Consider the following 14,754-nt stretch of genomic DNA (forward strand, 5'->3'; position numbering starts at 1 on the left):
GAGTCAATTGACTTCTTGACTCATTAGTACCTGCTTGATTTCTGCTAATCTCTTCACTCCATAGGTGTAAACAATTGTGGACCTTCTTCTAATCAAATCAGCCTTTATTCTACTACTTTCTATCTTATTATCCTGGCTGTTATTTACTCTTGGTAATGTTTCTCTGCTTGACTCCCAACATGTCCAATAAACATGTGCTGCTACCTAGGAGACTGTACTGAGTGGCTTTGTTCCTAGGGGTTTTGAATCCACACCAAATCAGAGACAGGCAGGGGAGGGGAAGGGCTAAAAGCAGGCTGAGTTATGCAGAGTCAGAGGCAGGAGAGAGTTGCAAAGGTGAGGCAAAAAGGTAAGTTACTGCAGTGACCTTCTTCTGGATTATTTGTTGCACAGCAGATGATGGATGCTGTGGGAGGGTGAACCAGTGGTGCAACTGGTGTGGCATAAAGTCGGGCAAGGATGGATGAGAGGGGTTGCTTTCCCTGAGTAGAGGCATTTCTAGTAGCTGAAGCTAGTTCTCCCCTGATCCCAAGTGTTTGTTTCTGTATGTGGAGGGCAATAGAAACCAACTGTGAGGTAGGGGAAAGCATTGGGGGGCACTTTTAGCTCTGCTCCTGCCCTATGGTAGGAGGCTGTGAGAGGTGGGGGAAAATGTTGGGAAGGGTTTTGAGGGGAAGTGGCTCTTGGTGGCCATGAGGGGCTTGATGAGGGTGGGTCACAGGCATGAAGGGGCTTTTGGGGGCAGGGGAGCCTGTGAGGTAGAGGGGTGTGATGATGAGGAGGGCATTATGGGGATGGGGAGGTATGAAGGGCAGATGGGGTTTGGGGATGGGGTCTTTGGGGGTGAAATGGGGTGTGAGTGGGGTTTAGAGTAAGAGGGATTGTGGGTGAGGGGAGTGAGAGGGCTGCAGTGAGGCTTATATGTTCAGAATGGCAGGGGAGGGCTCAGTGTGGTGTGAGAGGGGTGGTGGAGGGCCGGGGGTCTGGGGTGGGATGTGGGGGGGTCTGTGCAGGGGGTAGTGGAGTCATGGAGGTAGTGAGGGGGCAGCATAGGACTCAAGTGGTACATGAGGTAGATGGTGGGGCCTGATGGGTTTGGGGCATAATGAGGTGGGGCTGAGCATGGGATATGTGGGGTGATGGGGACAGAGTGGAACTAGGGGGAATTTGAGGGGGCAGGGACAGTGCATAAAGGGCAGTGAGGGGCACACTGGGGCCCTGGCAGACTCAAGGGGTGTAGGAAGCAGTTCTGTCTGTGGCCAGGCTGGGGGGTAAGAGGAGTATCCCCATGGCACTAGGTACTTGTCCCACCCTGGAGCTGGCAGTCAGCCCCCCACTTCCCTCACCACAGACTCCCTTATAATAAACTGAATAATATAGCATTGGCTCCTAGATTATCCATAAGCTTCCAGCTGCTTTGTAATTGGAGAAAAACATGCATTGTATTATGGGATGATGTACCCACCCCTGCACCCTCCTTTTCAAAATCCTAGATCCTTTTGTGTTCAGAGAGAACAGAATCTAGCCCTGAGGCTGGAAGCAGTTTATAGCAGACTACCTACCTGAGCCTGCAAACCTTTACACACTTGAGTAATTTTACTGCTGTGATTAGTTCAGCTCCAAGATCTAAGATCCTTATAGAGCAAAGTAGCATGTGAATTTTTTGGAGTTAGAAAGGCTGGGGAGCTAATGCTGGAATCCTGAGGAGAAAGCCAAAATGCTGTTCATATTATTGTTGAGAACTGATGCTTTGATTAACAGTGCAGGCATTTGTAAATGACTGCTTCTTGTCTGTAATTGACATTTTTGGAGTAGAAGGAAGTTACTTGGCTGTCGGTTCTTTTTCAGCCTGGGTGAGACAGAGAGCTCTGATAAGACTTTCCCCACAGATCTGAAGGTTTTCTTTTTAATAAGTCTCAGAAATAACTGTATAGACTTATCAGTTCAAAACAAGTAACAAGGATGATTTTTTTTTCTCTCTCTCTCTCTCTTTCTCCCTCTTTCTCCCTCTTCATGCTCAATTAACTATTGAGCTAAGCTATGTGCTCACTGACATCAAGGTTAAAAGATCTAGTTATAAAAAATGCAGAGTTTGAGAGTTTTGAGAATGCTGCTAGTAGTTCTCAGTAGAACTATATATTAAAGGCCGGATTTTACCCTTAGAAATAAAATTTAAAACATAAATGTGAACTAGCAATTTTTGTGGATCATTGTATATGGTCAGGTCAGTCAAATGTCTCCCCAGTTCTAATCCTCAAAGGGAACTTACAAAACACCTTTCATAGATGAGCCTACAAACTTCACTTCATAAATCTACTGGATAAAAAAAATCATGGACTCAATATAGACATTGGATTTATGACACATTACAACCTGCCTGACATTTGCTTTATCAGGTACCTAACCTTTTACACTTCTCTTCTCCCCCCCCTCCACCTTCTTCCCCTCCCCTCCTATTCTACCTTTTGTCTTCCTAATTTCCAGATATTTGCTTTTTCACAGTCAACGTCTTTTCTACCTTGGAAAACTACTACAGTAGAGCCTCTTTCTTGCTTTTGGTTTCTCACCCCCACTCCCATCCATTCTCTACCTTTTTGTTTTCCTAATTTTCACCTATTTATATTCTCACTCCCATCCTGTCACACTTTTAGCTTCTTTCATTCCCTGGAGATCTCAGGACAGCAGAGACTCCCTACACCTGAAGAAGGATGATTGCGCCCAAGAGCTTGCTAAGAACTTTTACCAACTACTCAGTTGGTCTAACAAAAGATATCACATCTACCCAAAGAACCTGGCGTACCCAGTTTTATGCACTATTTTCCCCCATAGAAGTGGGGAAGGTTTTTTTAAGTCTGAAGTCCTGATTCTCTAATCTCTGGTTTACCTGTATAAAACAAATATCAGGATCTAAGAGAGGGAAGCCTGACAAAATAAAATGTCTGTATCAGTTATTTTTATGGCCAGAATGAAGATATTTTTAATGAATTTATACATATAAATGTGTCTGTTGTTGTGCCCATCTTTGTATGCAAGTTGGTTGCATCTCAGACTGTGGTTTGTGGTGAGCATGTATAAAATCAGTCATGCTAGGCTGAGCAGAGACAAAGTTGGGATTTAGCAGAGTATTGGGTCAAGCGAGTAAATTATCCATCTATCCATAGGGGTCTACCTAACTCAAAGAGATGGCTGGCCAGTTTCACAGATCCTGGGACTGGCTGCCATTTTCACAGGCTGAATGCAGTACCCCCCCCCCCCCACACACACACACACCTCTGATTGGTTGAGGGTCCCTGGTGGCCCTGCCCCTTGCTGCTGATTGATTGTGAGGGGTGTCTATTATGTGGTTGTGCCCCTCACTGCTGATTGATGAAAGGTGGGGGTGGTAGTCATCTTGCCAGCAGCCCTTTGTGCCAGCAGTCCTCCTCCCCCTTTCCACCCTGGCGGGCTGCATGGCTAAACCACAGTGCTGTGAAGACTTCACTTTCACAGAGCCTGCCTGATTTCATGTTTTCCTTGAAAACTGAGCAATCATGAATTTGGTAGATCCCTATTAAGGCTGTGCGAAAATTCACCAGCTGTTTCATTTCAACACTGTTTCGACTCATTTTGAGGTCAAAGCAGCAAAATCAAAATGAAACAAAGGTCTTCAAAACAACCTCAAAATAAAACAAGGCTAGTAGAAACATTTTGAAAATCAGCTGGGCTGACTCCCAGCTGGACTGACTCCCCGCCTCCCACCCAATCCAGCACCAGAGATGGGGAGTCAGCCCAGCTGGGCTGACCTCCCGTCCCCAGCAGATCTAGTGAGATGTTGAAACAGAGTCAAAACAGCCTGACTGTTTCGACAAAGCAAAATGGAACAGCTGTTTCAAATCAAAATGAAAGTCAATACGAAACGCTGTTCCGTCAAAACCTCGAAACTCAAGGCAAAACAGAATGGGGGGGAGGGGGGAAGGAGAGGTGAAAGAGAGGGAGGGATGCAACTTGGGAAAATATGAACTAATGCATCGTGGAAAAAATACTATAGTAATATGTTCTAATCACCAGAAAGGTGAGAAGTACATCATACTTACTGGTAGTAGGCAGCAAATTAAACATTTGTCAAATAATAGTAGACAGCAAATTAAATGTGTCAGTATTGCCATGCCAAAGTCTGGAAGATCATGAGTCACCTCCCCAAAAAGCAAGATATTAATTTAAAAATCATAAGATTTTTTTAAAATGACTTTCTCTTCTTTTTCCTCTCAAGTTTAGAATCTTAGATTAAACTATTCACATTTTCAAACTTTTCCTACAACCAAGGAGCTAGAAACTCCTTTCAAATCTGGATTTCAAGGCTATAACACATGATAAAATTATGAAAAAGTGCTAATGCAGATGAGTTAGCAATATTAGCTTTGTACAAAAACCGTGGAGCAGAGAAATATGTTCACAAATTGAAAGGAGGCAGGGTAATATTGCACCTTGTAGACTAAATAAAAATAGTTTTTGTAAGCAACAGTTCACATATCTATCTGTCCATCTGTCTGTCTATCTGCAGTTTAAACTTGTTTCCCATCCATATGTAGCATCTGATGAAGTGAACTGTTGCTTACAAAAGCTTGTGCATCTCTGAATTAGTCTACAAGGTGCAACTCTGCCCTGCTTGCTCCCTAACTAGATGAACATGACTAGCTGCCGCTCTCTGAAATTGAAAGGAGTTCAAAGGATAGAAAAAAGGTGAAGGGGTTGATTTATGAAGAAGGATCATAAAGTGATCCTTTACGATTTAAAGTGACAGGATGACAGTTCTGAAGGTAAACAAAAGGTGAGAGTAGAATAAGATCTAGTCAAACAAAGTAGCATAACTAAGACTAAAAGAATGACAAAAAAGTGAGGCCAAATAGATCTCATCATGTAACTTGATAATGCAACATAATTTTGGATGTGCATATGGCTAGGGACAGACATTCAGAAAGCCAGAGCCTGAACTGATTAAAACTTTGCAGGTTAGTTTAACCTGCCTAGGTTGAACGAGTCTGAAACAGTACAGACATTCCCTCTGGACTGAGGAACTGCGGGCACATGCCTGCAGTTGCTCAGGCCAGGAGCTCAGGAGTGCTACAGCATACCCTCAGCTGTAGAGAAGCTGTGCTGTGGGGGGAGGTGGGCATGGCCAGCCAGGGCTAAACTGGCCAGAGAGGGGTTTAATTTCCCCCTGCCTGCCCCACCATCAGGGACCCGAGTTGGGTTTGCCAGGCACTTCCCCTTAGCTGCTGCAGCAGCAAGCCAGCATAGCCCCTGAGGCACAAGGGGCAGGGAAGGGGGTTATTCCCACCTCTACCCTCACTGTCCCAAAGGGACTGCAGCTGGATCTGCCCACCCCAACTGCCGCCACAGCTGCCACTCGCTCCATGTGCAGGGTAAGTGGCAGAATAAGCCCCCTCCTGTCCCCTCTGCCAGATGACAGAGCAAGGGAGAATAACCCCTGTCCCTATCCCCACCTAAAGGGCCCTGCCAGCCAGCATCTGGCCACGCCCCTGCTCACTGCAGCAGCCAGGGAGCAGGGCTCTTGATGGAAGCAGCAGCCCCTGTCATAGTTTTGGGGAGCACGAGCCTCTTCCTGACTCCGCTGCAGGGCAGGCAAAGCTGTGGTGGACTGTATGTGGCAACAGTGGGGCTCCAAGGGGGCTAGAGCCCCCTGCAGCACTGCTGCCACTGCACTTCACAGCAGTTTTCCTTGCCCTGCAGCGTGGCCTGCCATCGGTAAGAGGCTCACAATTGGAGAAACTGTGACAGGGGACGCTGCCCCTGTCACGGTTGCTTCCCCCCTCTCCTCTCCAATGTCTGGGTGGGGGCGGGGCCAGATGCTGGCTGGCATGACCCCTTAGGCAGGGGGTAGAGAGTAGGGTTATTCCCCTCTCCCTTCCCCCAGGGCACCATATTAGGCTGCTGTCACTCACTTTGTGCCTGGGGCAAGCGGCAGAATAAGCCCACTACACTGGATGCCAGAAGGAAGGGGCTTATTCTGCCACTTGCCTTGGATACAGAGCAAGTGGCAGTGGTGGTGGCCAGGGCGGGCAGACACTGCTGCAGTGCCCCGGGGTCAGACAGGAGAATAACCCCGTTCCATGCCCCCCCGCCTAAGAGGTCCTTCCGGCTGATGACTGGCCCTACCCCCATCCAGACGCTGGAGCGGCAAGGGGGAAACAACTGTGATGGGGGCAGCAGCCCCTGTCATGGTTTCCCTGGGCACAAGCCTCTTCCCAGAAGGGAAAGCTGCTGCGGGGTGAGGAAAGTTGCTGTAGGCCATGCGGTGGGGGCAGCTTGGAGGACTCTGGCTCTCTCTGGGTCCTGGTGTTGCCGCACGCAGTCTGCCTGTCCTGCAGCAGGACTCTCCTGCTGGGAAGAGGCTCATGCTCTCTGACACTATGACAGGGGATGCTGCCCCCATCAAGGGCCCTTCCCCCTTGCTGCTGCAGTGGCCAGGCAGGGGTGTAGCCAGACACCAGCTGGGCCCCGTATGCAGGGAGCAGGGACAGGGGTTATTTCCCCCTGTCTCCACCATCCAGCAGAGGGTACAGCAGGGGGCTTATTCCACCGCTTGACCCGCACAGGGAGCAAGCAGCAGCAGCAGAGGTTGGGGTGGGCAGACCCAGCTGAGGTCCCCCGGGGGCAAGTTGAGGTACAGAGGAGAATAACCCTCCCTTCCTGCTCCCTCTGCCTCAGGGGCCATGCTGGCCCACCGCTACAGCAGCGAGGGGGAGCACCCAGCAGACCTGGCTTGGGTCCCTGCCAGTGGGACAGGGAGGGGGGAATTAAACCCCTCTCTGGTCAGACCCCTGCCCCTGCCTTTCCCTGATCAGGCTGGAGAGCAGAGGGGCAGGGCCAGCCCAGCTCTGCTGGAGTAGAAAGCCCAGCCCAGAAAGCATGCCAGGATGCTGGGGGACTCTGGTTTAAGTTAAACCAGAAAGGCTGCCTGAGACATTGCATAAAGCAGTTTGAGCCAAATCAGTTAAGTCTGATTCAACCAGGTTTATCTCAAACTGATTTTGACCATTTTTAAACTGGTTTGTGTGCACTGCATGTCTATTGTTACAGGTTTGAACCAGTTTCTGATCACTTAAACCTGTTTATGTGTAATATCTGTCCCTAGCCTATGTGTCTGTATATGTGTGTGCAAGTTCTCTTGTATCTCTGCAAATTTCCCTTTCTGGCTTGTAGAGGGGAGAAGACAAAATTACATCTGGAAAAAAGGGTACTGAAGAAACTGGCAAAGGACATCTTGGAGCCCTTGGCAATGATCTTCATGAAGTCATGGTAGATAAACCAGGTACCAAAGGACTGGAAAAGGGTCAATGTAGCGCCTTTCTCTCTTTTTTTTCTTTAAAAAAAAGGAGAACCCAGGAAGCTACAGACTGGTTGGTATCATCTCAATACCTGGAAAATTACTGGAACATATCCTAAGGAAGGCCATTTGCAAGCATCTGAAGGAGGAAAGGCTGATCACAAGCAGCCAGCATGGATTTATGAAAAACAAATCATATCAAATAGATTTGATTTCCTTCTTTTACCAAGTAACTACTTGGATGCATGAAGGGAATGCTGGGAATACCTGGACTTCATCAAGGCTTTTGGCAAGGTCCCACATAACCTTCTCATAAACAAATTGGAGATATGTAGGATAGATAAAGTTACTACAAGGTAAATAGATAACTGGCTTAATAGCTACAAGCAAAGGGTAAATATTAATTGGTCCATGTCAGAATGACAGGAGATTTTCAGTTGAGTCCCACAGGGATCTGTCCTGGGCCTGGTGCTGTTCAACTTGTTTATTAGCAATTTGGATGCTGGCATAGAAACCTTTTTGAGCAAGTTTTCAGATGACATGAAACTGGGAAGGATTGTGAATATGTTGGAGAATATTAGTGCAATTTAGAAGGTTCTTAACAGATTGGAAAGCTGGGCTTGAGCTAATAGGATGAAGTTTGATGCAGACAAATGCAAGTTGCTACACCTTGGAAAGAATGATCAAAAACACAAATATAAAATGGGTGACACCTGGCTGGATGAAAGAGCTATGGAAACAGATTTGGGAGTCTTGGTGGATCACAGACTCAATATAAGTCTGCAGTATGATGCAGCTGTACAAAAGGCAAATGTGGTTTTGGGTTGCATCAATAGAAGCATTAAGTGCAAAATGCAGAAGGTCTCTACTCAGTGCTGGTTAGGCTTCATTTGGAGTACTGTGTTCAGTTTTGGTCTCTGCATTTTAAGAAGGATGTGGAAAAATTAGAGAGGGTCCACAGGCAGGCAAAAAAGGCAAGTTATACAAGGAGAGGCTGAAGGAACTAGGCATGTTCAGCTTATGGAAAAGGCACATAACAAGGCACAGGATAGCAGTCTTCAAATATTTGCTGCCATCAAGAAGAGGGAAAGCACCTTTTCTCTCTCAGTTCAGAGTACAGATCAATGGCTTGAAATTGCAGCAAAGTAAGTTTATATTGGATATCCGGAAATTTGTTTTCACAGTTAGACCAGTGAGGCAGTGGAATAGACTGCCTAGGGAAGCTGTGGACACTCTGTTACTGGAGTTGTTCAAAATGAGGTGGACAGCCACTGGTCAGGGATGATCTAGACATAGCTATGCTTATGTTCTACTATGGGTATTTCCTATACTTCTGGGGTTTGCTTATGTCCCCCAGTTGTTTCCCCATGTTTTGCTACAGGTGTCATTGTGTTTTCAAACCCTCCTCAAAGATATTTAGTGTTGGCTGCAGCCAAGGCTGGGGACTTTGACTGGGGTGTGCTAATGTTCCTGCTGTGACCAAAGCTGGAGGTTCCTATCTTTAAGGCATATTTGGGGTTGGGAAGGAATTTCACCATATTTGGGGTTAGGAAGGAATTTTACCCCATAGTCAGATTGATATGGAGTGGAGGTTTTTGCCTTCCTCTGCAGTGGGGGGCATAGCCCTCTACCCAGGATTTCTTGAGCAAATATTGACAACATTTCATAGAAGCAGGACATTGGTTGCCATAGTTCCCTTGCTTTGCCTGTGGCAGGTTGAGGTGCTAGGTCTGTGTTGTGTCAGGGTTGATGGTAGTCTTATGTAGAGTTTAGATTATGGTTTGTATAGGGTGGTTTGGATAGGGATGATCCTGCCTTGGGCAGCGGGTTGGACTAGATGAACTCTGGGTGTCTCTTTTAGCCCTACTGTTCTATGACTCTATGTAATTGAAGATCATTTGTAATGTACACTCAGAGACATAGGCAGTGGAAAGGGGAGCTAACAGGTCTTAGCCCCCACAAACACAGGACAGCAGGAGGGCCATAAGACAGCCTGGACCTGGATTTCCAGCAGCTGCATCAGGGGTGGTGAGGGGCACGCATGCAGAGGTGAAGGATGGAGTGGTGCTGGAGCTGGGGGAGGGGCAGGCGCTGCACAGCTGGGGTGGGGCGGGCCATGTGACTGAGCCACGAGTGACTTATCTGGGGGGCGTGGCTCCTGCTGTTACATGCACCCCAGGAGGCATGTGGGGCATGTGCCCCTGGATCTGCACAGGGCAGGCAGGCTGTCACCGCGAACTGGTGCTGGGGTGGAGCCAGGCTCTTCCTGGTGCGGGGGCTGGGCCTCACTATGCTTAGGGCGGGTAGTGGTAGTGCTGGGAGGAGGCTATGGGGCAGCTGCCCAGGCTCTTAGCTCCAGAGCTTGGTCCTACTTGATCTGGAAGCAGCCATTTCTGGGAAAATATGACTTCAGTCTGGTAACTATAGGCTGGAGCAGGTTCAGTTGATGCGGGGATACAGCAGGCTTAGTCACATTGTCAGGATGGTGCATAAACAGTTGAGCGAGTGCTAGAATCTTAGAGAGACTGGAGTATGCTCAGTAAGGATGAAATCTTTAGAGATTTTTTTTAGCTGGTTAAACTCTATCAGCCTCCCCAAATTACACTGCTATCCAGAAGAGAACATTTCAGGCCTAATCGTTAAAGTTTGGCAAAGTTCTAAACAACATATTAAGTGTTGAAAAACGTAAAGCCTGACCTGTTTATAAAATATCTCAGAGATGTAATGTTTTCTTTGGGTGAAAAACTCAAATTGAGCTACTGATGGACTTGCAGACAACACATGCATAATACATATAGATAGCAAATGAACATACATTCATCCACCATTTCACAAGGTGGATGTGGTAATTATGCTGATACTAACCAATTGCCCATCAAGAATGTTGGGGGGGGGTGGAGGGCAGGGACAGAGCATTGCCACCCACCGCCCCACATTGCTGCTATGTCCCAGGAGCAGGGGTGCGGGGGGCAAGCTTGCCTCGCCATCCCCTGTCCCCCTCCTCCAGCACCCTGCACTGCTGCCACCTCCAGCACCACTGGCCTCACCCCCTCCCTCCACCCTGGCCCTGTTCCTTGGAGGCAGTGGAGCGCCCCCCCGTCACTCCATCCCCATTGTCATGGTGGCACTCCATACTCAGATAGGTTGTTTCACTAACCAATCAGAGTGCTCCAAGAACATTACAGACAGACAGACAGATGGATTAAGCCCTTTATTATATAAGAATAAGAATACTGGAGGCTACCAAAATCGGATTGCTGTGAAAAGAGAAATGGGGTCTGGCTTCCAGACTGAAATAGGTGCATAAAAAGAGTCTTCAGGAAGATTTGACTTTGCCACCATGGCTCCTCCATGATGTTTCCTATGGCAATAGATATAATATTGGATTCTGTGCACATCTACATGATATGCTTCAAGTGCAGAAGACTAATTCTATGGCACATTAGCACAGTGGGCTAAACCCATTCTAATGTGTCAATGCACAGTAGATTTAATCTAATGCATAGTGGCAAAAAAATGTTTATCTGTGCTAATACTCAGTAGCACTGATTACTGTGCATTAAGTCAGTATCTGTCATTACAGGTATTAACTTAATGCGCCATAATTGCGGTGCATTAATGAACGTATAGATGTGTCCTGTGTAAGCACAGTTTTCAAAATAGCAATGTTGTCATCACTGGTCACTAATGCATGTCTAAAAGATTTTTCTGTATATTCTGGTGACTTATCCGTCTGCCCAGGCAAAGAATGATCAGGTGAAGACCACTGCCATCAGCACCATAGACATGCATTCCATTAAAAATATAGCAAAGTGACTTCTATAAATTTATATATATTCAAATGACTGTATATAACTTAAATTTATATATATTTAAATTCTATAAATTCTATAAATTTTATCTCAGAACTGATGGCTAGAAAATGGTATTTAGAATTTTGCTTTTGGGAATTGGCTTGTAGATAAAGTAGATATTGCATTAGAACAATGGTCCAGGGGAATGGCTAGCATTAATTGGTTTCTGAAAGCCTGTTTGTGACAAAGTTTTCTTCAACACCCACTGTCTGAAACCAACAGAGACAGGCTGGTAAATTGAAGATATGTACCACACTGTTCTATAACATGAGATGAGATGGCATTAGGTCACAGTGCCAAACCACAAAGCCCTTGGGATTCCCAGCTGTGGCAAAAAGACCAAAATAGGAAAACCAGTAAATAACCAAATTAAGGGGTGTACATGTGGTGGGTTTGTTGGAACAAAGAAATAATACTGACAGAACAGAATGTGGACAGTATGATGATCACAGGGAGACCAGTCAACAATGCCCAGAGATGAAGAGTCATCAGAGGGGAGAAAAAATACAAAAGGAGGAATTTCAGAGCAACAAAAGGTCCCCAAAAGAGGAACCCAAGGCCACTATGGATGGAGGGCACACCACCAACCCGTTTCACCCACCCCACTTGGGTGACTGGGGGGTAGGTCTTAGCCTTTGATCTCTAGGTTGCTGACATCTGACATTCAAGAAAACCTCCGGCTGAAGCTCATGTACCAGCTCATGTACTTCCCTCTTTGACAGGTCTAGGATTGGTAGATATAGAACTGTTTGCATTATTCTTATGTGCTATCACTGTGTATCAATCACATTTCCCTATTATTGAATGGAGAAGTGTTGGTTCATCTGAGGGTTTGGGTACTCCCAGAACAAAGTATCTCAGTCATAAATCCAGTGCCAACAAGAACAGGGATAAATAGACATTAATTTGAGCTTTAATTCAGTTTCCTTTTAATGACCTTTCTGATGACTCCTGTTGGAGTGAATTTTAGGAACCCAGCCTCTATACCCTTGTTCTGGGCAAGCACAACCCTCAGACCAACCACAACACCTGCCAGTTGATCATAGGCAAATTTATTGATACAGAGTAAGAACAAAAAAGCAACAAGAGAAACAATCAAGCAATTCTATATCTACCAATCCTAGGGCTGTCATCAGAGTCAAAGTACATCTGGCCAGGATGCAGGCTCCATTCTGAGGCTCTCTCTTGTGTCAGCAGTCTGAAGGTGGGATGCTGAGGCCCACAGCTCCCCTCCAGTGCGATGCATGAGACAGGCTACTAGTATGCCCTTGGTCCATGGTGGCCTCAGGGACCCTTCCCAGAGGATAGGGATGTGGACCCTGCTCAGGGAGCAAAACAGGGAGGGACGGGACAAAAGGAGGGACAGGGAGGGACAGGACCAAGGGAGGGACCCTTTGTTACTCTCAAGTCTCTGCTTTTGTATTCTTCTTCCCCTTTGATGACTCCTGATGACTCTTCATCTGTGGCTATCTCTATTTGGTTGTCTCTCTGTGGTCCCACCTCCACATAGCCTTCCAGGCCTTGTCCTAATTTGGTCTGTTCCCCCAAAACCAGGATTTAGCCCCCCCTGTTCTCTGAGGCCTTGTTGCTGGTGTCACTTATCTTGTGTTATGGGACAGTATGGTACATACTGACTTTGGTTCCCAGGCTGTGTGTCCTTTTTGTATTAGACAACCTGTCTGCCTTGATGGCTGTGATCTCGTGTTATGGCATGCCCCCCCTCAATTCTCAGGCCATGTTGGCCTTCTTGTGCTGGACAGCCCATCTACTTCCAGGGCCACGAGAATCTGTATGCGTCTCCCAAGCTCTTTAGAAATCCATTTAACCCCTGCTGCCCATCTTGACCCCTTATAATGCATATCTATACCTATAAGCCAATTCCCAAAAAACAGACCTTTAAATACTGTTTTTAAGCCAACAGCCTCCAGACAAACATCATAAAAGAGCTGTAATATCATGATGTCAGGTAGCTCTTATAGAGATGCAATGAACTTTGCCTTATTGAAAAGAACAGCAGTGGGACTTGTTTTTTAGAGAATGTATTCTTAACAGAGTTACCTTTCAGTTCGGGCACATTCATTTCTCTTATTTTGGACCAACTCTAAATATTTCCAAATCCCCATTGCATTTAGGTGGAATTGCTGAGACTAGAAAGTAAGCAAGCTAGATTTGGCTCTTCACAGGTATGATTAAGGCATATAAAAATAACCTTTTGCTCACTGTATTGCCTGGGTTGCTACTGCCATGTCAGAGATTTAAGGTTTTCTGCTTGCTTAATCTTATAAGAAAGGAATCTCACTAACTCCCAGCAGTTACAAATACCTGCTTTTTTAGCTTGTGGCTAGAATGGAAATTGCAACACCAGGAATTTTACATTGTATACTACAGCACCCAAACAAAGATTTAGTTCTTTGTTGTTGAAAACCTTACAAAAGATGTTTTGTGTGTGTGTGTGTACCAACTGTACTCTTGTTCTCTGTTTTTAGCACATTTTATTTTTCTCCTTCTAAATATAAATAGTCACCACGCTGCACGGGGGAAGGACTTTTGCTTTTAGGAAACTGAAAATGTTTCTGCAATGTTTTTTAGACACTTTAAAGTAGGCAACAAAGATTGGCTGTTACCTATATAAGATGTGTTCTATCTTGCTCCTATGTAAAATACATATAGGCCCCCTCTACATGGTACAGGTATTGAACAATTAACTGTTTAATCATGTAGTTACCAGGAGACGAGCTACACGTGCAAAGTAGCTATCACACCATAAAAAGTTCCAACCAGCTATAAAGTTAGACCTTGGAAATGTGTACTAACTTTATAGCTTGTTGCTATTGAGTTTTAATTTGCATGTGTAGCAGGGACTCTCCTGTGGCTGGGAGCCCTATCAGCTCTGGGCTCTCAGCTGCAGGGGTGGATCTCAACCCCAGCAGCTGCAGACTCTGGGTTCCAGCAGTTCTGGCAATCTCCCTGTCCTGCAGCTACATGAAACTTCCAGTACAGGGAAATCGCCACAGTGCTGATCTCCCAGCCTTGGGAGGTGACAACATGGCTAGAAGCCCCACAACTGAGATTGGGCTCCTCTTGCACTGACAGTAAGGCGCAATGGGATCTAATGAGCAATCCCCCAATCACTCCTTCTGCCATTCACGTGTGGCATGGCAGGAGGCATGATTGTATGAATTGTGCATTAGAACCCATTGCACTGTTACCTACTTAGGTAGAGGGAGCCATAGATAGTTATGAATTTAAGATTATGAATGGACTTAGATTAAGTATAGCTAGGCACAGAGACCAAGAGCCATGGTCATGAATGACTCGTGCCCCTGGTGGCTGATGGGGCATGGTGGCAGCGGAAGCGCAGCAGTGGTGGCGGGAGCAGCAGGAGCATGGTGGCAGTAAGCAGGGGAACTCCCACAGCTGCCACCGATGCTGTCAGCAGTGGGGGAGATGGTGGTAAGCGTCGACCAAGGGTTGGCAACCACCCACAGCTGCTGCTGGCAGCAGCAGCAATGTCCAGCAGGGATTGCAGACTGCCTACAGACAGTAGGCGGTGCACATGTGCCATGTGCAGGG

The 14,754-nt window shown here is 46.5% G+C and overlaps 1 protein-coding gene across 1 annotated transcript in view; it reads left to right on the forward strand.

The window, feature by feature from the left end:
• Positions 1-328: 328 nt before the first annotated feature.
• Positions 329-14,754, forward strand: part of NCALD (neurocalcin delta) — a 210,791-nt gene continuing 196,365 nt past the window's right edge. Inside the window, exon 1 of the mRNA XM_019495744.2 lies at positions 329-349. The gene's annotated coding sequence lies outside the window, so the exon portion shown is untranslated. The remainder of the gene's footprint in view (positions 350-14,754) is intronic.

Source organism: Alligator mississippiensis, chromosome 3, assembly GCF_030867095.1.
Source record: "Alligator mississippiensis isolate rAllMis1 chromosome 3, rAllMis1, whole genome shotgun sequence".
Classification (NCBI taxonomy): Eukaryota; Metazoa; Chordata; order Crocodylia; family Alligatoridae; genus Alligator; species Alligator mississippiensis.